The 20467-nt window shown below is 43.1% G+C and overlaps 17 non-coding genes across 17 annotated transcripts; all 17 read right to left on the reverse strand.

Annotated features, from left to right (window-relative positions):
• Window positions 1-526: 526 nt before the first annotated feature.
• TRNAL-AAG (transfer RNA leucine (anticodon AAG)) lies at window positions 527-609 on the reverse strand. Its single transcript has one exon. It is a non-coding gene; the product is annotated as a tRNA-Leu (tRNA).
• Window positions 610-796: 187 nt separating this feature from the next.
• TRNAL-CAG (transfer RNA leucine (anticodon CAG)) lies at window positions 797-879 on the reverse strand. Its single transcript has one exon. It is a non-coding gene; the product is annotated as a tRNA-Leu (tRNA).
• Window positions 880-1511: 632 nt separating this feature from the next.
• Window positions 1512-1594, reverse strand: TRNAL-UAG (transfer RNA leucine (anticodon UAG)). The gene has a single exon. It is a non-coding gene; the product is annotated as a tRNA-Leu (tRNA).
• Window positions 1595-2892: 1298 nt separating this feature from the next.
• On the reverse strand, window positions 2893-2975 carry TRNAL-CAG (transfer RNA leucine (anticodon CAG)). Its single transcript has one exon. It is a non-coding gene; the product is annotated as a tRNA-Leu (tRNA).
• Window positions 2976-4715: 1740 nt separating this feature from the next.
• TRNAL-AAG (transfer RNA leucine (anticodon AAG)) lies at window positions 4716-4798 on the reverse strand. Its single transcript has one exon. It is a non-coding gene; the product is annotated as a tRNA-Leu (tRNA).
• A 189-nt stretch (window positions 4799-4987) lies between these two features.
• TRNAL-CAG (transfer RNA leucine (anticodon CAG)) lies at window positions 4988-5070 on the reverse strand. The gene has a single exon. It is a non-coding gene; the product is annotated as a tRNA-Leu (tRNA).
• Window positions 5071-6811: 1741 nt separating this feature from the next.
• Window positions 6812-6894, reverse strand: TRNAL-AAG (transfer RNA leucine (anticodon AAG)). Its single transcript has one exon. It is a non-coding gene; the product is annotated as a tRNA-Leu (tRNA).
• Window positions 6895-7083: 189 nt separating this feature from the next.
• TRNAL-CAG (transfer RNA leucine (anticodon CAG)) lies at window positions 7084-7166 on the reverse strand. Its single transcript has one exon. It is a non-coding gene; the product is annotated as a tRNA-Leu (tRNA).
• A 1754-nt stretch (window positions 7167-8920) lies between these two features.
• On the reverse strand, window positions 8921-9003 carry TRNAL-AAG (transfer RNA leucine (anticodon AAG)). The gene has a single exon. It is a non-coding gene; the product is annotated as a tRNA-Leu (tRNA).
• Window positions 9004-9190: 187 nt separating this feature from the next.
• On the reverse strand, window positions 9191-9273 carry TRNAL-CAG (transfer RNA leucine (anticodon CAG)). The gene has a single exon. It is a non-coding gene; the product is annotated as a tRNA-Leu (tRNA).
• Window positions 9274-9905: 632 nt separating this feature from the next.
• Window positions 9906-9988, reverse strand: TRNAL-UAG (transfer RNA leucine (anticodon UAG)). Its single transcript has one exon. It is a non-coding gene; the product is annotated as a tRNA-Leu (tRNA).
• A 3385-nt stretch (window positions 9989-13373) lies between these two features.
• Window positions 13374-13456, reverse strand: TRNAL-CAG (transfer RNA leucine (anticodon CAG)). Its single transcript has one exon. It is a non-coding gene; the product is annotated as a tRNA-Leu (tRNA).
• Window positions 13457-15211: 1755 nt separating this feature from the next.
• On the reverse strand, window positions 15212-15294 carry TRNAL-AAG (transfer RNA leucine (anticodon AAG)). The gene has a single exon. It is a non-coding gene; the product is annotated as a tRNA-Leu (tRNA).
• A 187-nt stretch (window positions 15295-15481) lies between these two features.
• TRNAL-CAG (transfer RNA leucine (anticodon CAG)) lies at window positions 15482-15564 on the reverse strand. The gene has a single exon. It is a non-coding gene; the product is annotated as a tRNA-Leu (tRNA).
• A 1523-nt stretch (window positions 15565-17087) lies between these two features.
• TRNAL-UAG (transfer RNA leucine (anticodon UAG)) lies at window positions 17088-17170 on the reverse strand. The gene has a single exon. It is a non-coding gene; the product is annotated as a tRNA-Leu (tRNA).
• A 1282-nt stretch (window positions 17171-18452) lies between these two features.
• Window positions 18453-18535, reverse strand: TRNAR-CCG (transfer RNA arginine (anticodon CCG)). Its single transcript has one exon. It is a non-coding gene; the product is annotated as a tRNA-Arg (tRNA).
• Window positions 18536-19167: 632 nt separating this feature from the next.
• TRNAT-AGU (transfer RNA threonine (anticodon AGU)) lies at window positions 19168-19250 on the reverse strand. Its single transcript has one exon. It is a non-coding gene; the product is annotated as a tRNA-Thr (tRNA).
• Window positions 19251-20467: the final 1217 nt, after the last annotated feature.

Raw genomic sequence — 20467 nt, forward strand, 5'->3', positions numbered from 1 at the left:
CAACGTTGCATAGAAGGTATGTTTGTGATTGGTTTGAGATGGGTGGGAGGTCAAGAGCAGGGAAAAGCAAGTCACCTTCACTTCTAGTCTCCTCTTCTATGCCTACCTGCCGTTCACTCACTCTGTCTTTGTTTCATTCTCTCCTTCCTCAACACCCCATCTCACTCACTCGCTCTATCATTCGTGCTCTTTCCCCTTGCTCTTCATTTCATAGTGGAAACATCTCTTGAATGGAGCATTAGAAAATGAGGTTACATAAAATTAAAAATCTACTTATTGGAAACCAAAAATATCACAAGACTGAATGTAAGCCATTTCTTCAATAAAAAGGATTTTTTAGGCACCCCCCAAAAAACACATAAAACACCACTAGTGCTAGAAGAATATTATACGAGCTTGAAGACAGAATTGGGCAAATTCATTTGCAGTTGAAACTGAAGTTTGGTACTTATTCAGATATTATATGCACTGCTAATTTTTAGCTGAGATTCTGAAGGAATGCAGAGACAAAATGGACTTAAAGTTTTGTCAGATGTGGGATTCGAACCCACGCCTCCAGGAGAGACTGCGGCCTTAACGCAGCGCCTTAGACCACTCGGCCATCCTGACCAGATATTGCTTGTCCATCTACATAGTAAGAAAGATAGTGTGAACAAAAAACAACACACATCTTAGGCCATGAGTGGCTATAGCAAGAAAAAAACTCACTGCACTTTTCCAAAAAGACAACCATATAAGCCCATGTGAGGGAAATGATCTGATTTTCTCCCTCAAGAAAAAAAATTAAACACAGGTTTGTCAGAAGTGGGATTTGAACCCACGCCTCCAGAAGAGACTGCGACCTGAACGCAGCGCCTTAGACCACTCGGCCATCCTGACTTGCATTGGCAGCACCTTCCACAAGCCAGACAGCAATGCAAGTTTGGTACCGAAAAGGCATGCCCTCAATTTATTTATCCCATTATAAGCATTTCCAACAGATCTTTGAACAATCCATACAGAGCAGTACCTATGAAGAACTCTTTAGACCTTTAAAGCGTACAAAGAGAAAGTGCTATTCACCAGCCACTTGAACGGCCCAAAGCTGCTTTGAAATTGAGTCAACAACCACATCTTGGCTGACTAAAGCAAATTCAACAAGGGATCTCAATGTCACAACATAGGGAGGAATACGCAAATCTAAGCAGCCCCTGATCACAGCCCTGAGGACATTGCTGTAAGTGTGCTGGAGTCCAGCTGTCTACCAGGTGCTTTGCATTCTTCCAAATTTGCATGGCCTGGCTGGCCAGGGAATACAAGAGCATGACTCTTCTAGATGAGCTCTTACATGGGTCCTAAGCTCATTTGGTAAGGATTGCACTTTATCAGCAAGACTTTGTACAACAGAAATATATGAGAAACCCAAGCTCTCTTGACTCTACGAGGACGGAATAACGTCCCAGGTGAAGACGAACAGATGCAACTTCCATCAGATGTTATCCTGATGAAGAAGATTATATCTCCAAAAGTCATGTCAGAAGTGGGATTCGCACCCACGCCTCCAGAGGAGACTGCAGCCTAAACACAGCACCTTAGACCACTCGGCCATCCTGACAGTGAAGAGTCCTAAGAAATGTATAAAAGTCACTCAGAAATTTCTGCGTCCATGCAAGCTTGAAATAATTTCAACCTTCAAACACAAGGTGCAACTTTTTGCACAGGACAATAAACACAGAAGATCACATATGAAAGCATTTCATTTCACAGGTGTACTGTTTTTATGCTTTTAGAATAACTTATACCTCTCACCAGCTATTTAGGGTTCTGTATCCTACTCACAAAATTACCTTGCCTGCGACCTCTCTCTCTATACACAAACAACTACTGCTCAGGAAGTAGGAAGGCAGAAGGTGGGGCAGTTTATGCAAATTTATGCTGTCATTGTGCCTTGCAGATTCATGCAGAATTTCTAGATCCTTGCTGGAAACAAGAGAGCAGGCCTTGTTTCAGATCAACTGTCCCTAGCAAGGAACGTCTGAGCACATCCATTCTTTTGCTCTCTAGCCCCTGGCTTGGGACTCACCCTCACTGGCTGAGGAGTGAAGTTCTGCATACCAACGTTGCATAGAAGGTATGTTTGTGATTGGTTTGAGATGGGTGGGAGGTCAAGAGCAGGGAAAAGCAAGTCACCTTCACTTCTAGTCTCCTCTTCTATGCCTACCTGCCGTTCACTCACTCTGTCTTTGTTTCATTCTCTCCTTCCTCAACACCCCATCTCACTCACCCGCTCTATCATTCGTGCTCTTGCCCCTTGCTCTTCATTCCATAGTGGAAACATCTCTTGAATGGAGCATTAGAAAATGAGGTTACATAAAATTAAAAATCTACTTATTGGAAACCAAAAATATCACAAGACTGAATGTAAGCCATTTTTTCAATAAAAGGGATTTTTTAGGCACCCCCCCAAAAAACACATAAAACACCACTAGTGCTAGAAGAATATTATACGAGCTTGAAGACAGAATTGGGCAAATTCATTTGCAGTTGAAACAAGTTTGATACTTATTCAGATATTATATGCACTGTCAATTTTTAGCTGAGATTCTGAAGGAACGCAGAGACAAAATGGACTTAAAGTTTTGTCAGATGTGGGATTCGAACCCACGCCTCAAGGAGAGACTGCGGACTTAACGCAGCCCCTTAGACCACTCGGCCATCCTGACCACATGTTGCTTGTCCATCTACATAGTGAGAAAGATAGTGTGAACAAAAAACAACACACATCTTAGGCCAGGAGTGGCTATAGCAAGAAAAAAACTCACTGCACTTTTGCAAAAAGACAACCATATAAGCCCATGTGAGGAAAATGATCTGATTTTCTCCCTCAAGAAAAAATAAGATTAAACACAGGGTTGTCAGAAGTAGGATTTGAACCCACGCCTCCAGAAGAGACTGCGACCTGAACGCAGTGCCTTAGACCACTCGGCCATCCTGACTTGCATTTGCAGCACCTTCTACAAGCTAGACAGCCATGCAAGTTTGGTACCGAAAAGGCATGCCGTCAATTTATTTATCCCATTATAAGCATTTCCAACAGATCTTTGAACAATCCATACAGAGCAGTACCTATGAAGAACTCTTTAGACCTTTAAAGCGTACAAAGAGAAAGTGCTATTCACCAGCCACTTGAACGGCCCAAAGTTGTTTGAAATTGAGTCAACAGCCACATCTTGGCTGACTAAAGCAAATTCAACAAGGGATCTCAATGTCACAACATAGGGTGGAATACGCAAATCTAAGCAGCCCCTGATCACAGCCCTGAGGAAATTGCTGTAAGTGTGCTGGAGTCCAGCTGTCTTCCAGGTGCTTGGCATTCTTCCAAATTTGCATGGCCTGTCTGGCCAGGGAATACAAGAGAATGACTCTACTAGATGAGCTCTTACATGGGTCATAAGCTCATTTGGTAAGGATTGCATTTAATCAGCAAGAATTTGTACAACAGAAATATATGAGAAACCCAAGCTCTCTTGACTAGACGAGGACGGAATAACGTCCCAGGTGAAGACGAACAGATGCAACTTCCATCAGATGTTATCCTGATGAAGAAGATTATATCTCCAAAAATCATGTTAGAAGTGGGATTCGAACCCATGCCTCCAGAGGAGACTACGGCCTAAACACAGCGCCTTAGACCACTTGGCCATCCTGACAGTGAAGAATACTAACAAATGTATAAAAGTCACTCAGAAATTTCTGCATCCATGCAAGCTTGAAATAATTTCAACCTTCAAACACAAGGTGCAACTTTTTGCACAGGACAATAAACACAGAAGATCACATATGAAAGCATTTCATTTCACAGGTGTACTGTTTTTATGCTTTTAGAATAACTTATACCTCTCACCAGCTATTTAGGGTTCTGTATCCTACTCACAAAATTATCTTGCCTGCGACCTCTCTCTCTATACACAAACAACTACTGCTCAGGAAATAGGAAGGCAGAAGGTGGGGCAGTTTATACAAATTTATGCTGTCAATGTGCCTTGCAGATTCATGCAGAATTTCTAGATCCTTGCTGGAAACAAGAGAGCAGGCCTTGTTTCAGATCAATTGTCCCTAGCAAGGAACGTCTGAGCACATCCATTCTTTTGCTCTCTAGCCCCTGGCTTGGGACTCACCCTCACTGGCTGAGGAGTGAAGTTCTGCATACCAACGTTGCATAGAAGGTATGTTTGTGATTGGTTTGAGATGGGTGGGAGGTCAAAAGCAGGGAAAAGCAAGTCACCTTCACTTCTAGTCTCCTCTTCTATGCCTACCTTCCGTTCACTCACTCTGTCTTTGTTTCATTCTCTCCTTCCTCAAAACCCCATCTCACTCACTCGCTCCATCATTCGTGCTCTTTCCCCTTGCTCTTCATTTCATAGTGGAAACATCTCAAGAATGGAGCATTAGAAAATGAGGTTACAGAAAATTAAAAATCTACTTATTGGAAACCAAAAATATCACAAGACTGAATGTAAGCCATTTCTTTAATAAAAGGGATTTTTTAGGCACCCCCCAAAAAACACATAAAACACCACTAGTGCTAGAAGAATATTATACAAGCTTGAAGACAGAATTGGGCAAATTCATTTGCAGTTGAAACTGAAGTTTGGTACTTATTCAGATATTATATGCACTGTCAATTTTTAGCTGAGATTCTGAAGGAACGCAGAGACAAAATGTACTTAAAGTTTTGTCAGAAGTGGGATTTGAACCCACGCCTCCAGGAGAGACTGCGGCCTTAACGCAGCGCCTTAGACCACTCGGCCATCCTGACCACATGTTGCTTGTCCATCTACATAGTGAGAAAGATAGTGTGAACAAAAAACAACACACATCTTAGGCCATGAGTGGCTATAGCAAGAAAAAAACTCACTGCACTTTTCCAAAAGACAACCATATAAGCCCATGTGAGGGAAATGATCTGATTTTCTCCCTCAAGAAAAAAGAAGATTAAACACAGGTTTGTCAGAAGTGGGATTTGAACCCACGCCTCCAGAAGAGACTGCGACCTGAACGCAGTGCCTTAGACCACTCGGCCATCCTGACTCGCATTTGAAGCACCTTCCACAAGCCAGACAGCCATGCAAGTTTGGTACCGAAAAGGCATGCCCTCAATTTATTTATCCCATTATAAGCATTTCCAACAGATCTTTGAACAATCCATACAGAGCAGTACCTATGAAGAACTCTTTAGACCTTTAAAGCGTACAAAGAGAAAGTGCTATTCACCAGCCACTTGAACGGCCCAAAGCTGCTTTGAAATTGAGTCAACAGCCACATCTTGGCTGACTAAAGCAAATTCAACAAGGGATCTCAATGTCACAACATAGGGTGGAATACGCAAATCTAAGCAGCCCCTGATCACAGCCCTGAGGAAATTGCTGTAAGTGTGCTGGAGTCCAGCTGTCTACCAGGTGCTTGGCATTCTTCCAAATTTGCATGGCCTGGCTGGCCAGGGAATACAAGAGCATGACTCTTCTAGATGAGCTCTTACATGGGTCCTAAGCTCATTTGGTAAGGATTGCACTTTATCAGCAAGACTTTGTACAATAGAAATATATGAGAAACCCAAGCTCTCTGTACTCTACGAGGACGGAATAACGTCCCAGGTGAAGACGAACAGATGCAACTTTCATCAGATGTTATCCTGATGAAGAAGATTATATCTCCAAAAATCATGTTAGAAGTGGGATTCGAACCCATGCCTCCAGAGGAGACTACGGCCTAAACACAGCGCCTTAGACCACTTGGCCATCCTGACAGTGAAGAATACTAACAAATGTATAAAAGTCACTCAGAAATTTCTGCATCCATGCAAGCTTGAAATAATTTCAACCTTCAAACACAAGGTGCAACTTTTTGCACAGGACAATAAACACAGAAGATCACATATGAAAGCATTTCATTTCACAGGTGTACTGTTTTTATGCTTTTAGAATAACTTATACCTCTCACCAGCTATTTAGGGTTCTGTATCCTACTCACAAAATTATCTTGCCTGCGACCTCTCTCTCTATACACAAACAACTACTGCTCAGGAAATAGGAAGGCAGAAGGTGGGGCAGTTTATACAAATGTATGCTGTCAATGTGCCTTGCAGATTCATGCAGAATTTCTAGATCCTTGCTGGAAACAAGAGAGCAGGCCTTGTTTCAGATCAACTGTCCCTAGCAAGGAACGTCTGAGCACATCCATTCTTTTGCTCTCTAGCCCCTGGCTTGGGACTCACCCTCACTGGCTGAGGAGTGAAGTTCTGCATACCAACGTTGCATAGAAGGTATGTTTGTGATTGGTTTGAGATGGGTGGGAGGTCAAAAGCAGGGAAAAGCAAGTCACCTTCACTTCTAGTCTCCTCTTCTATGCCTACCTGCCGTTCACTCACTCTGTCTTTGTTTCATTCTCTCCTTCCTCAAAACCCCATCTCACTCACTGGCTCTATCATTTGTGCTCTCTCCCCTTGCTCTTCATTTCATAGTGGAAACATCTCAAGAATGGAGCATTAGAAAATGAGGTTACATAAAATTAAAAATCTACTTATTGGAAACCAAAAATATCACAAGACTGAATGTAAGCCATTTCTTTAATAAAAGGGATTTTTTAGGCACCCCCCAAAAAACACATAAAACACCACTAGTGCTAGAAGAATATTATACGAGCTTGAAGACAGAATTGGGCAAATTCATTTGCAGTTGAAACTGAAGTTTGGTACTTATTCAGATATTATATGCACTGTCAATTTTTAGCTGAGATTCTGAAGGAACGCAGAGACAAAATGGACTTAAAGTTTTGTCAGAAGTGGGATTTGAACCCACGCCTCCAGGAGAGACTGCGGCCTTAACGCAGCGCCTTAGACCACTCGGCCATCCTGACCACATGTTGCTCGTCCATCTACATAGTGAGAAAGATAGTGTGAACAAAAAACAACACACATCTTAGGCCATGAGTGGCTATAGCAAGAAAAAAACTCACTGCACTTTTCCAAAAGACAACCATATAAGCCCATGTGAGGGAAATGATCTGATTTTCTCCCTCAAGAAAAAAGAAGATTAAACACAGGTTTGTCAGCAGTGGGATTTGAACCCACGCCTCCAGAAGAGACTGCGACCTGAACGCAGTGCCTTAGACCACTCGGCCATCCTGACTCGCATTTGAAGCACCTTCCACAAGCCAGACAGCCATGCAAGTTTGGTACCGAAAAGGCATGCCCTCAATTTATTTATCCCATTATAAGCATTTCCAACAGATCTTTGAACAATCCATACAGAGCAGTACCTATGAAGAACTCTTTAGACCTTTAAAGCGTACAAAGAGAAAGTGCTATTCACCAGCCACTTGAACGGCCCAAAGCTGCTTTGAAATTGAGTCAACAGCCACATCTTGGCTGACTAAAGCAAATTCAACAAGGGATCTCAATGTCACAACATAGGGTGGAATACGCAAATCTAAGCAGCCCCTGATCACAGCCCTGAGGAAATTGCTGTAAGTGTGCTGGAGTCCAGCTGTCTACCAGGTGCTTGGCATTCTTCCAAATTTGCATGGCCTGGCTGGCCAGGGAATACAAGAGCATGACTCTTCTAGATGAGCTCTTACATGGGTCCTAAAATCATTTGGTAAGGATTGCACTTTATCAGCAATACTTTGTACAACAGAAATATATGAGAAACCCAAGCTCTCTTGACTCTACGAGGACGGAATAACGTCCCAGGTGAAGACGAACAGATGCAACTTCCATCAGATGTTATCCTGATGAAGAAGATTATATCTCCAAAAGTCATGTCAGAAGTGGGATTTGCACCCACACCTCCAGAGGAGACTGCCGCCTAAACACAGCGCCTTAGACCACTCGGCCATCCTGACAGTGAAGCGTCCTAAGAAATGTATAAAAGTCACTCAGAAATTTCTGCGTCCATGCAAGCTTGAAATAATTTCAACCTTCAAACACAAGGTGCAACTTTTTGCACAGGACAATAAACATAGAAGATCACATATGAAAGCATTTAATTTCACAGGTGTACTGTTTTTATGCTTTTAGAATAACTTATACCTCTCACCAGCTATTTAGGGTTCTGTATCCTACTCACAAAATTACCTTGCCTGCGACCTCTCTCTCTATACACAAACAACTACTGCGCAGGAAGTAGGAAGGCAGAAGGTGGGGCAGTTTATGCAAATTTATGCTGTCAATGTGCCTTGCAGATTCATGCAGAATTTCTAGATCCTTGCTGGAAACAAGAGAGCAGGCCTTGTTTCAGATCAACTGTCCCTAGCAAGGAACGTCTGAGCACATCCATTCTTTTGCTTTCTAGCCCCTGGCTTGGGACTCACCCTCACTGGCTGAGGAGTGAAGTTCTGCTTACCAACGTTGCATAGAAGGTATGTTTGTGATTGGTTTGAGATGGGTGGGAGGTCAAGAGCAGGGAAAAGCAAGTCACCTTCACTTCTAGTCTCCTCTTCTAGTCTCCTCTTCTATGCCTACCTGCCGTTCACTCACTCTGTCTTTGTTTCATTCTCTCCTTCCTCAACACCCCATCTCACTCACTCGCTCTATCATTTGTGCTCTTTCCCCTCGCTCTTCATTTCATAGTGGAAACATCTCTTGAATGGAGCATTAGAAAATGAGGTTACATAAAATTAAAAATCTACTTATTGGAAACCAAAAATATCGCAAGACTGAATGTAAGCCATTTCTTCAATAAAAGTGATTTTTTTAGGCACCCCCAAAAAACACATAAAACACCACTAGTGCTAGAAGAATATTATACGAGCTTGAAGACAGAATTGGGCAAATTCATTTGCAGTTGAAACTGAAGTTTGGTACTTATTCAGATATTATATGCACTGCCAATTTTTAGCTGAGATTCTGAAGGAACGCAGAGACAAAATGGACTTAAAGTTTTGTCAGAAGTGGGATTCGAACCCACACCTCTAGGAGAGACTGCGGCCTTAACGCAGCGCCTTAGACCACTCGGCCATCCTGACCACATGTTGCCTGTTCATCTACATAGTGAGAAAGATAGTGCGAACAAAAAAAACACACATCTTAGGCCATGAGTGGCTATAGCCAGAAAAAAAACTCACTGCACTTTTCCAAAAAGACAACCATATAAGCCCATGTGAGGGAAATGATCTGATTTTCTCCCTCAAGAAAAAAGATTAAACACAGGTTTGTCAGAAGTGGGATTTGAACCCACGCCTCCAGAAGAGACTGCGACCTGAACGCAGCACCTTAGACCACTCGGCCATCCTGACTTGCATTTGCAGCACCTTCCACAAGCCAGACAGCCATGCAAGTTTGGTACCGAAAAGGCATGCCCTCAATTTATTTATCCCATTATAAGCATTTCCAACAGATCTTTGAACAATCCATACAGAGCAGTACCTATGAAGAACTCTTTAGACCTTTAATGCGTACAAAGAGAAAGTGCTATTCACCAGCCACTTGAACGGCCCAAAGCTGCTTTGAAATTGAGTCAACAGCCACATCTTGGCTGACTAAAGCAAATTCAACAAGGGATCTCAATGTCACAACATAGGGTGGAATACGCAAATCTAATCAGCCCCTGATCACAGCCCTGAGGAAATTGCTGTAAGTGTGCTGGAGTCCAGCTGTCTACCAGGTGCTTGGCATTCTTCCAAATTTGCATGGCCTGGCTGGCCAGGGAATACAAGAGCATGACTCTTCTAGATGAGCTCTTACATGGGTCCTAAAATCATTTGGTAAGGATTGCACTTTATCAGCAAGACTTTGTACAACAGAAATATATGAGAAACCCAAGCTCTCTTGACTCTACGAGGACGGAATAACGTCCCAGGTGAAGACGAACAGATGCAACTTCCATCAGATGTTATCCTGATGAAGAAGATTATATCTCCAAAAGTCATGTCAGAAGTGGGATTCGAACCCACGCCTCCAGAGGAGACTGCGGCCTAAACACAGCGCCTTAGACCACTCGGCCATCCTGACAGTGAAGAGTCCTAAGAAATGTATAAAAGTCACTCAGAAATTTCTGCATCCATGCAAGCTTGAAATAATTTCAACCTTCAAACACAAGGTGCAACTTTTTGCACAGGACAATAAACATAGAAGATCACATATGAAAGCATTTCATTTCACAGGTGTACTGTTTTTATGCTTTTAGAATAACTTATACCTCTCACCAGCTATTTAGGGTTCTGTATCCTACTCACAAAATTACCTTGCCTGCGAACTCTCTCTCTATACACAAACAACTACTGCTCAGGAAGTAGGAAGGCAGAAGGTGGGGCAGTTTATGCAAATTTATGCTGTCAATGTGCCTTGCAGATTCATGCAGAATTTCTAGATCCTTGCTGGAAACAAGAGAGCAGGCCTTGTTTCAGATCAACTGTCCCTAGCAAGGAACGTCTGAGCACATCTATTCTTTTGCTCTCTAGCCCCTGGCTTGGGACTCACCCTCACTGGCTGAGGAGTGAAGTTCTGCATACCAACGTTGCATAGAAGGCATGTTTGTGATTGGTTTGAGATGGGTGGGAGGTCAAAATCAGGGAAAAGCAAGTCACCTTCACTTCTAGTCTCCTCTTCTATGCCTACCTGCCGTTCACTCACTCTGTTTTTGTTTCATACTCTCCTTCCTCAACACCCCATCTCACTCACCCGCTCTATCATTCGTGCTCTTGCCCCTTGCTCTTCATTTCATAGTGGAAACATCTCTTGAATGGAGCATTAGAAAATGAGGTTACATAAAATTAAAAATCTACTTATTGGAAACCAAAAATATCACAAGACTGAATGTAAGCCATTTCTTCAATAAAAGGGATTTTTTAGGCACCCCCCAAAAAACATATAAAACACCACTAGTGCTAGAAGAATATTATACGAACTTGAAGACAGAATTGGGCAAATTCATTTGCAGTTGAAACAAGTTTGGTACTTATTCAGATTTTATATGCACTGTCAATTTTTAGCTGAGATTCTGAAGGAACGCAGAGACAAAATGGACTTAAAGTTTTGTCAGAAGTGGGATTCGAACCCACACCTCCAGCCTTAACGCAGCACCTTAGACCACTCGGCCATGCTGACCAAATGTTGCTTGTCCATCTACATAGTGAGAAAGATAGTGTGAACAAAAAACACCACACATCTTAGGCCATGAGTGGCTATAGCAAGAATAAAAACTCACTGCACTTTTCCAAAAAGACAACCATATAAGCCCATGTGAGGGAAATGATCTGATTTTCTCCCTCAAGAAAAAAGAAGGTTAAACACAGGTTTGACAGAAGTGGGATTTGAACCCACGCCTCCAGAAGAGACTGAGACCTGAACGCAGCGCCTTAGACCACTCGGCCATCCTGACTTGCATTTGCAGCACCTTCCACAAGCCAGACAGCCATGCAAGTTTGGTACCGAAAAGGCATGCCCTCAATTTATGTATCCCATTATAAGCATTTCTTTGAACAATCCATACAGAGCAGTACCTATGAAGAACTCTTTAGACCTTTAAAGCGTACAAAGAGAAAGTGCTATTCACCAGCCACTTGAACGGCCCAAAGCTGCTTTGAAATTGAGTCAACAGCCACATCTTGGCTGACTAAAGCAAATTCAACAAGGGATCTCAATGTCACAACATAGGGTGGAATACGCAAATCTAAGAAGCCCCTGATCACAGCCCTGAGGAAATTGCTGTAAGTGTGCTGGAGTCCAGCTGTCTACCAGGTGCTTGGCATTCTTCCAAATTTGCATGGCCTGGCTGGCCAGGGAATACAAGAGCATGACTCTTCTAGATGAGCTCTTACATGGGTCCTAAGCTCATTTGGTAAGGATTGCACTTTATCAGCAAGACTTTGTACAACAGAAATATATGAGAAACCCAAGCTCTCTTGACTCTACGAGGACGGAATAACGTCCCAGGTGAAGACGAACAGATGCAACTTCCATCAGATGTTATCCTGATGAAGAAGATTATATCTCCAAAAGTCATGTCAGAAGTGGGATTCAAACCCACACCTCCAGAGGAGATTGCGGACTAGACACAGCGCCTTAGACCACTCGGCCATCCTGACAGTGAAGAATCCTAAGAAATGTATAAAAGTCACTCAGAAATTTCTGCGTCCATGCAAGCTTGAAATAATTTCAAACTTCAAACACAAGGTGCAACTTTTTGCACAGGACAATAAACACAGAAGATCACATATGAAAGCATTTCATTTCACAGGTGTACTGTTTTTATGCTTTTAGAATACCTTATACCTCTCACCAGCTATTTAGGGTTCTGTATCCTACTCACAAAATTACCTTGCCTGCGACCTCTCTCTCTATACACAAACTACTACTGCGCAGGAAGTAGGAAGGCAGAAGGTGGGGCAGTTTATGCAAATTTATGCTGTCAATGTGCCTTGCAGATTCATGCAGAATTTCTAGATCCTTGCTGGAAACAAGAGAGCAGGCCTTGTTTCAGATCAACTGTCCCTAGCAAGGAACGTCTGAGCACATCCATTCTTTTGCTTTCTAGCCCCTGGCTTGGGACTCACCCTCACTGGCTGAGGAGTGAAGTTCTGCGTACCAGCGTTGCATAGAAGGTATGTTTGTGATTGGTTTGAGATGGGTGGGAGGTCAAGAGCAGGGAAAAGCAAGTCACCTTCACTTCTAGTCTCCTCTTCTAGTCTCCTCTTCTATGCCTACCTGCCGTTCACTCACTCTGTCTTTGTTTCATTCTCTCCTTCCTCAACACCCCATCTCACTCACTCGCTCTATCATTCGTGCTCTTTCCCCTTGCTCTTCATTTCATAGTGGAAACATCTCTTGAATGGAGCATTAGAAAATGAGGTTACATACAATGAAAAATCTACTTATTGGAAACCAAAAATATCGCAAGAATGAATGTAAGCCATTTCTTCAATAAAAGGGATTTTTCAGGCACCCCCCAAAAAACACATAAAACACCACTAGTGCTAGAAGAATATTATACGAGCTTGAAGACAGAATTGGGCAAATTCATTTGCAGTTGAAACAAGTTTGGTACTTATTCAGATATTATATGCACTGTCAATTTTTAGCTGAGATTCTGAAGGAACGCAGAGACAAAATGGACTTAAAGTTTTGTCAGAAGTGGGATTCGAACCCACGCCTCCAGGAGAGACTGCGGCCTTAACGCAGCACCTTAGACCACTCGGCCATGCTCACCAAATGTTGCTTGTCCATCTACATAGTGAGAAAGACAGTGTGAACAAAAAACAACACACATCTTAGGCCATGAGTGGCTATAGCAAGAAAAAAACTCACTGCACTTTTCCAAAAAGACAACCATATAAGCCCATGTGAGGGAAATGATCTGATTTTCTCCCTCAAGAAAAAAGAAGGTTAAACACAGGTTTGTCAGAAGTGGGATTTGAACCCACGCCTCCAGAAGAGACTGCGACCTGAACGCAGCGCCTTAGACCACTCGGCCATCCTGACTTGCATTTGCAGCACCTTCCACAAGCCAGACAGCCATGCAAGTGGGGTACCAAAAAGGCATGCCCTCAATTTATTTATCCCATTATAAGCATTTCCAACAGATCTTTGAACAATCCATACAGAGAAGAACTCTTTAGACCTTTAAAGCGTACAAAGAGAAAGTTCTATTCACCAGCCACTTGAACGGCCCAAAGCTGCTTTGAAATTGAGTCAACAGCCACATCTTGGCTTACTAAAGCAAATTCAACAAGGGATCTCAATGTCACAACATAGGGTGGAATACGCAAATCTAAGCAGCCCCTGATCACAGCCCTGAGGAAATTGCGGTAAGTGTGCTGGAGTCCAGCTGTCTACCAGGTGCTTGGCATTCTTCCAAATTTGCATGGCCTGGCTGGCCAGGGAATACAAGAGCATGACTCTTCTAGATGAGCTCTTACATGGGTCCTAAGCTCATTTGGTAAGGATTGCACTTTATCAGCAAGACTTTGTACAACAGAAATATATGAGAAACCCAAGCTCTCTTGACTCTACGAGGACGGAATAACGTCCCAGGTGAAGACGAACAGATGCAACTTCCATCAGATGTTATCCTGATGAAGAAGATTATATCTCCAAAAGTCATGTCAGAAGTGGGATTCGAACCCACGCCTCCAGAGGAGATTGCGGACTAGACACAGCGCCTTAGACCACTCGGCCATCCAGACAGTGAAGAGTGCTAAGAAATGTATAAAAGTCACTCAGAAATTTCTGCGTCCATGCAAGCTTGAAATAAATTCAAACTTCAAACACAAGGTGCAACTTTTTGCACAGGACAATAAACACAGAAGATCACATATGAAAGCATTTCATTTCACAGGTGTACTGTTTTTATGCTTTTAGAATAACTTATACCTCTCACCAGCTATTTAGGGTTCTGTATGCTACTCACAAAATTACCTTGCCTGCGACCTCTCTCTCTATACACAAACAACTACTGCGCAGGAAGTAGGAAGGCAGGAGGTGGGGCAGTTTATGCAAATTTATGCTGTCAATGTGCCTTGCAGATTCATGCAGAATTTCTAGATCCTTGCTGGAAACAAGAGAGCAGGCCTTGTTTCAGATCAACTGTCCCTAGCAAGGAACGTCTGAGCACATCCATTCTTTTGCTCTCTAGCCCCTGGCTTGGGACTCACCCTCACTGGCTGAGGAGTGAAGTTCTGCATACCAACGTTGCATAGAAGGTATGTTTGTGATTGGTTTGTGATTGGTTTGAGATGGGTGGGAGGTCAAGAGCAGGGAAAAGCAAGTCACCTTCACTTCTAGTCTCCTCTTCTAGTCTCCTCTTCTATGCCTACCTGCCGTTCACTCACTCTGTCTTTGTTTCATTCTCTCCTTCCTCAACACCCCATCTCACTCACTCGCTCTATCATTCGTGCTCTTTCCCCTTGCTCTTCATTTCATAGTGGAAACATCTCTTGAATGGAGCATTAGAAAATGAGGTTACATAAAATTAAAAATCTACTTATTGGAAACCAAAAATATCACAAGACTGAATGTAAGCCATTTCTTCAATAAAAGGGATTTTTTTAGGCACCCCCCAAAAAACACATAAAACACCACTAGTGCTAGAAGAATATTATACGAGCTTGAAGACAGAATTGGGCAAATTCATTTGCAGTTGAAACTGAAGTTTGGTACTTATTCAGATATTATATGCACTGCCAATTTTTAGCTGAGATTCTGAAGGAACGCAGAGACAAAATGGACTTAAAGTTTTGTCAGAAGTGGGATTCGAACCCACACCTCTAGGAGAGACTGCAGCCTTAACGCAGCGCCTTTGACCACTCGGCCATCCTGACCACATGTTGCTTGTTCATCTACATAGTGAGAAAGATAGTGCGAACAAAAAAAACACACATCTTAGGCCATGAGTGGCTATAGCAAGAAAAAAAACTCACTGCACTTTTCCAAAAAGACAACCATATAAGCCCATGTGAGGGAAATGATCTGATTTTCTCCCTCAAGAAAAAAGATTAAACACAGGTTTGTCAGAAGTGGGATTTGAACCCACGCCTCCAGAAGAGACTGCGACCTGAACGCAGCACCTTAGACCACTCGGCCATCCTGACTTGCATTTGCAGCACCTTCCACAAGCCAGACAGCCATGCAAGTGGGGTACCGAAAAGGCATGCCCTCAATTTATTTATCCCATTATAAGCATTTCCAACAGATCTTTGAACAATCCATACAGAGCAGTACCTATGAAGAACTCTTTAGACCTTTAATGCGTACAAAGAGAAAGTGCTATTCACCAGCCACTTGAACGGCCCAAAGCTGCTTTGAAATTGAGTCAACAGCCACATCTTGGCTGACTAAAGCAAATTCAACAAGGGATCTCAATGTCACAACATAGGGTGGAATACGCAAATCTAAGCAGCCCCTGATCACAGCCCTGAGGAAATTGCTGTAAGTGTGCTGGAGTCCAGCTGTCTACCAGGTGCTTGGCATTCTTCCAAATTTGCATGGCCTGGCTGGCCAGGGAATACAAGAGCATGACTCTTCTAGATGAGCTCTTACTTGGGTCCTAAAATCATTTGGTAAGGATTGCACTTTATCAGCAAGACTTTGTACAACAGAAATATATGAGAAACCCAAGCTCTCTTTGAATTTTGAATTTGAATTTGAATTTTAAAATATTTATAGAGCGCTCTTATACCAGAATCGGTTTCATGGCGCTAGATAGCAGAAGATCAGTGGAAGCGGGGAAGAGGGCTAAGCAGCTGCAGATCTGGAAAACAAAAAAGTCTTAAGATGCTTGCGGAATTCCAGGTAGGAAGATGACGTCCTAAGAGTAAATGGAAGTGAGTTCCAGAAGGATGGAGCCAGCACTGCAAATCTGGCCCCACCGGACTTCTGTTTTCTGACACGAGGGACTGACAAAAGGGCCAAATGAGTGGAACGGAGTTCTCTGGAAGGGAGATAGGGGGAAATGGCTTCGCACAAGAAAACGGGGGCGGTCCCTGATCTGGCCTGGTAGGTGATGCATCCAAGCTTGAAAAGGACCCTCTCCCTCACTGGGAGCCAATGGAGGGACTGCAGCAAGGGGGTCGTGTGATTGAACCTGGAGAGTCCGTAAATCAGACGAGCCGCCTGATTTTGAATCTGTTGGAGCCGACGGAGCAGGTAAGCCGGCGCACCGTTATAAATAACGTTCCCGTAGTCGAGGCGCGAAAGCACCATGGCCATGAGGATGAGTTTGAGTGCAGCGGTTGAGAAGAAGCGGGAGACCCTTCGGATGATCCGAAGGGAGAAAAAACAGGCAGACACAACTGCATTGGTCTGCGTGTGAAGGGTAAGCATGGGATTGATGAAAATGCCCAAGGTTTTGACCTTGGAAACAGGAAGAGGGGGAGGGCCAAGGGCAGAGGGCCAGAAGGAAGGGGACCAGGGACTGCAACCACCCCCCGTCAGGACCAATTCGGTCTTGTCCGGGTTTAATTTGAGGTGGTTGCAGTTCATCCACCCTTGGATAAAAAGCATAACCTTCTGGACGTTAGAAGCCGAGGAAGGGGAAGAGGAAAGGTTGAAGACGAACAGATGCAACTTCCATCAGATGTTATCCTGATGAAGAAGATTATATCTCCAAAAGTCATGTCAGAAGTGGGATTCAAACCCACGCCTCCAGAGGAGACTGCGGCCTAAACACAGCGCCTTAGACCACTCGGCCATCCTGACAGTGAAGAGTCCTAAGAAATGTATAAAAGTCACTCAGAAATTTCTGCATCCATGCAAGCTTGAAATAATTTCAACCTTCAAACACAAGGTGCAACTTTTTGCACAGGACAATAAACATAGAAGATCACATATGAAAGCATTTCATTTCACAGATGTACTGTTTTTATGCTTTTAGAATAACTTATACCTCTCACCAGCTATTTAGGGTTCTGTATCCTACTCACAAAATTACCTTGCCTGCGAACTCTCTCTCTATACACAAACAACTACTGCTCAGGAAGTAGGAAGGCAGAAGGTGGGGCAGTTTATGCAAATTTATGCTGTCAACGTGCTTTGCAGATTCATGCAGAATTTCTAGATCCTTGCTGGAAACAAGAGAGCAGGCCTTGTTTCAGATCAACTGTCCCTAGCAAGGAACGTCTGAGCACATCCATTCTTTTGCTCTCTAGCCCCTGGCTTGGGACTCACCCTCACTGGCTGAGGAGTGAAGTTCTGCATACCAACGTTGCATAGAAGGTATGTTTGTGATTGGTTTGAGATGGGTGGGAGGTCAAAATCAGGGAAAAGAAAGTCACCTTCACTTCTAGTCTCCCCTTCTATGCCTACATGCCGTTCACTCACTCTGTCTTTGTTTCATTCTCTCCTTCCTCAACACCCCATCTCACTCACCCGCTCTATCATTCGTGCTCTTGCCCCTTGCTCTTCATTTCATAGTGGAAACATCTCTTGAATGGAGCATTAGAAAATGAGGTTACATAAAATTAAAAATCTACTTATTGGAAACCAAAAATATCACAAGACTGAATGTAAGCCATTTCTTCAATAAAAGGGATTTTTTAGGCACCCCCCAAAAAACATATAAAACACCACTAGTTCTAGAAGAATATTATACGAGCTTGAAGACAGAATTGGGCAAATTCATTTGCAGTTGAAACAAGTTTGGTACTTATTCAGATATTATATGCACTGTCAATTTTTAGCTGAGATTCTGAAGGAACGCAGAGACAAAATGGACTTAAAGTTTTGTCAGAAGTGGGATTTGAACCCACGCCTCCAGCCTTAACGCAGCACCTTAGACCACTCGGCCATGCTGACCAAATGTTGCTTGTCCATCTACATAGTGAGAAAGATAGTGTGAACAAAAAACAACACACATCTTAGGCCATGAGTGGCTATAGCAAGAAAAAAACTCACTGCACTTTTCCAAAAAGACAACCATATAAGCCCATGTGAGGGAAATTATCTGATTTTCTCCCTCAAGAAAAAAGATTAAACACAGGTTTGTCAGAAGTGGGATTTGAACCCACGCCTCCAGAAGAGACAGCGACCGGAACACAGCGCCTTAGACCACTCGGCCATCCTGACTTGCATTTGCAGCACCTTCCACAAGCCAGACAGCCATGCAAGTTTGGTACCGAAAAGGCATGCCCTCAATTTATTTATCCCATTATAAGCATTTCCAACAGATCTTTGAACAATCCATACAGAGCAGTACCTATGAAGAACTCTTTAGACCTTTAATGCGTACAAAGAGAAAGTGCTATTCACCAGCCACTTGAACGGCCCAAAGCTGCTTTGAAATTGAGTCAACAGCCACATCTTGGCTGACTAAAGCAAATTCAACAAGGGATCTCAATGTCACAACATAGGGTGGAATACGCAAATCTAAGCAGCCCCTGATCACAGCCCTGAGGAAATTGCTGTAAGTGTGCTGGAGTCCAGCTGTCTACCAGGTGCTTGGCATTCTTCCAAATTTGCATGGCCTGGCTGGCCAGGGAATACAAGAGCATGACTCTTCTAGATGAGCTCTTACATGGGTCCTAAGCTCATTTGGTAAGGATTGCACTTTATCAGCAAGACTTTGTACAACAGAAATATATGAGAAACCCAAGCTCTCTTGACTCTACGAGGACGGAATAACGTCCCAGGTGAAGACGAACAGATGCAACTTCCATCAGATGTTATCCTGATGAAGAAGATTATATCTCCAAAAGTCATGTCAGAAGTGGGATTCGAACCCACGCCTCCAGAGGAGATTGCAGACTAGACACAGCACCTTAGACCACTCGGCCATCCTGACAGTGAAGAGTCCTAAGAAATGTATAAAAGTCACTCAGAAATTTCTGCGTCCATGCAAGCTTGAAATAATTTCAAACTTCAAACACAAGGTGCAACTTTTTGCACAGGACAATAAACACAGAAGATCACATATGAAAGCATTTCATTTCACAGGTGTACTGTTTTTATGCTTTTAGAATAACTTATACCTCTCACCAGCTATTTAGGGTTCTGTATCCTACTCACAAAATTACCTTGCCTGCGACCTCTCTCTCTATACACAAACAACTACTGCGCAGGAAGTAGGAAGGCAGAAGGTGGGGCAGTTTATGCAAATTTATGCTGTCAATGTGCCTTGCAGATTCATGCTGAATTTCTAGATCCTTGCTGGAAACAAGAGAGCAGGCCTTGTTTCAGATCAACTGTCCCTAGCAAGGAACGTCTGAGCACATCCATTCTTTTGCTTTCTAGCCCCTGGCTTGGGACTCACCCTCACTGGCTGAGGAGTGAAGTTCTGCGTACCAACGTTGCATAGAAGGCATGTTTGTGATTGGTTTGAGATGGGTGGGAGGTCAAGAGCAGGGAAAAGCAAGTCACCTTCACTTCTAGTCTCCTCTTCTAGTATCCTCTTCTATGCCTACCTGCCGTTCACTCACTCTGTCTTTGTTTCATTCTCTCCTTCCTCAACACCCCATCTCACTCACTCGCTCTATCATTTGTGCTCTTTCCCCTCGCTCTTCATTTCATAGTGGAAACATCTCTTGAATGGAGCATTAGAAAATGAGGTTACATAAAATTAAAAATCTACTTATTGGAAACCAAAAATATCGCAAGACTGAATGTAAGCCATTTCTTCAATAAAAGGGATTTTTTAGGCACCCCCCAAAAAACACATAAAACACGACTAGTGCTAGAAGAATAATATACGAGCTTGAAGACAGAATTGGCCAAATTCATTTGCAGTTGAAACTGAAGTTTGGTACTTATTCAGATATTATATGCACTGCCAATTTTTAGCTGAGATTCTGAAGGAACGCAGAGACAAAATGGACTTAAAGTTTTGTCAGAAGTGGGATTCTAACCCACACCTCTAGGAGAGACTGCGGCCTTAATGCAGCACCATAGACCACTCGGCCATCCTGACCACATGTTGCTTGTTCATCTACATAGTGAGAAAGATAGTGCGAACAAAAAAAACACACATCTTAGGCCATGAGTGGCTATAGCAAGAAAAAAAAC

The sequence above is a fragment of the Lissotriton helveticus genome, chromosome 8 (genome assembly GCF_964261635.1).
Source record: "Lissotriton helveticus chromosome 8, aLisHel1.1, whole genome shotgun sequence".
Lineage (NCBI taxonomy): Eukaryota > Metazoa > Chordata > Amphibia > Caudata > Salamandridae > Lissotriton > Lissotriton helveticus.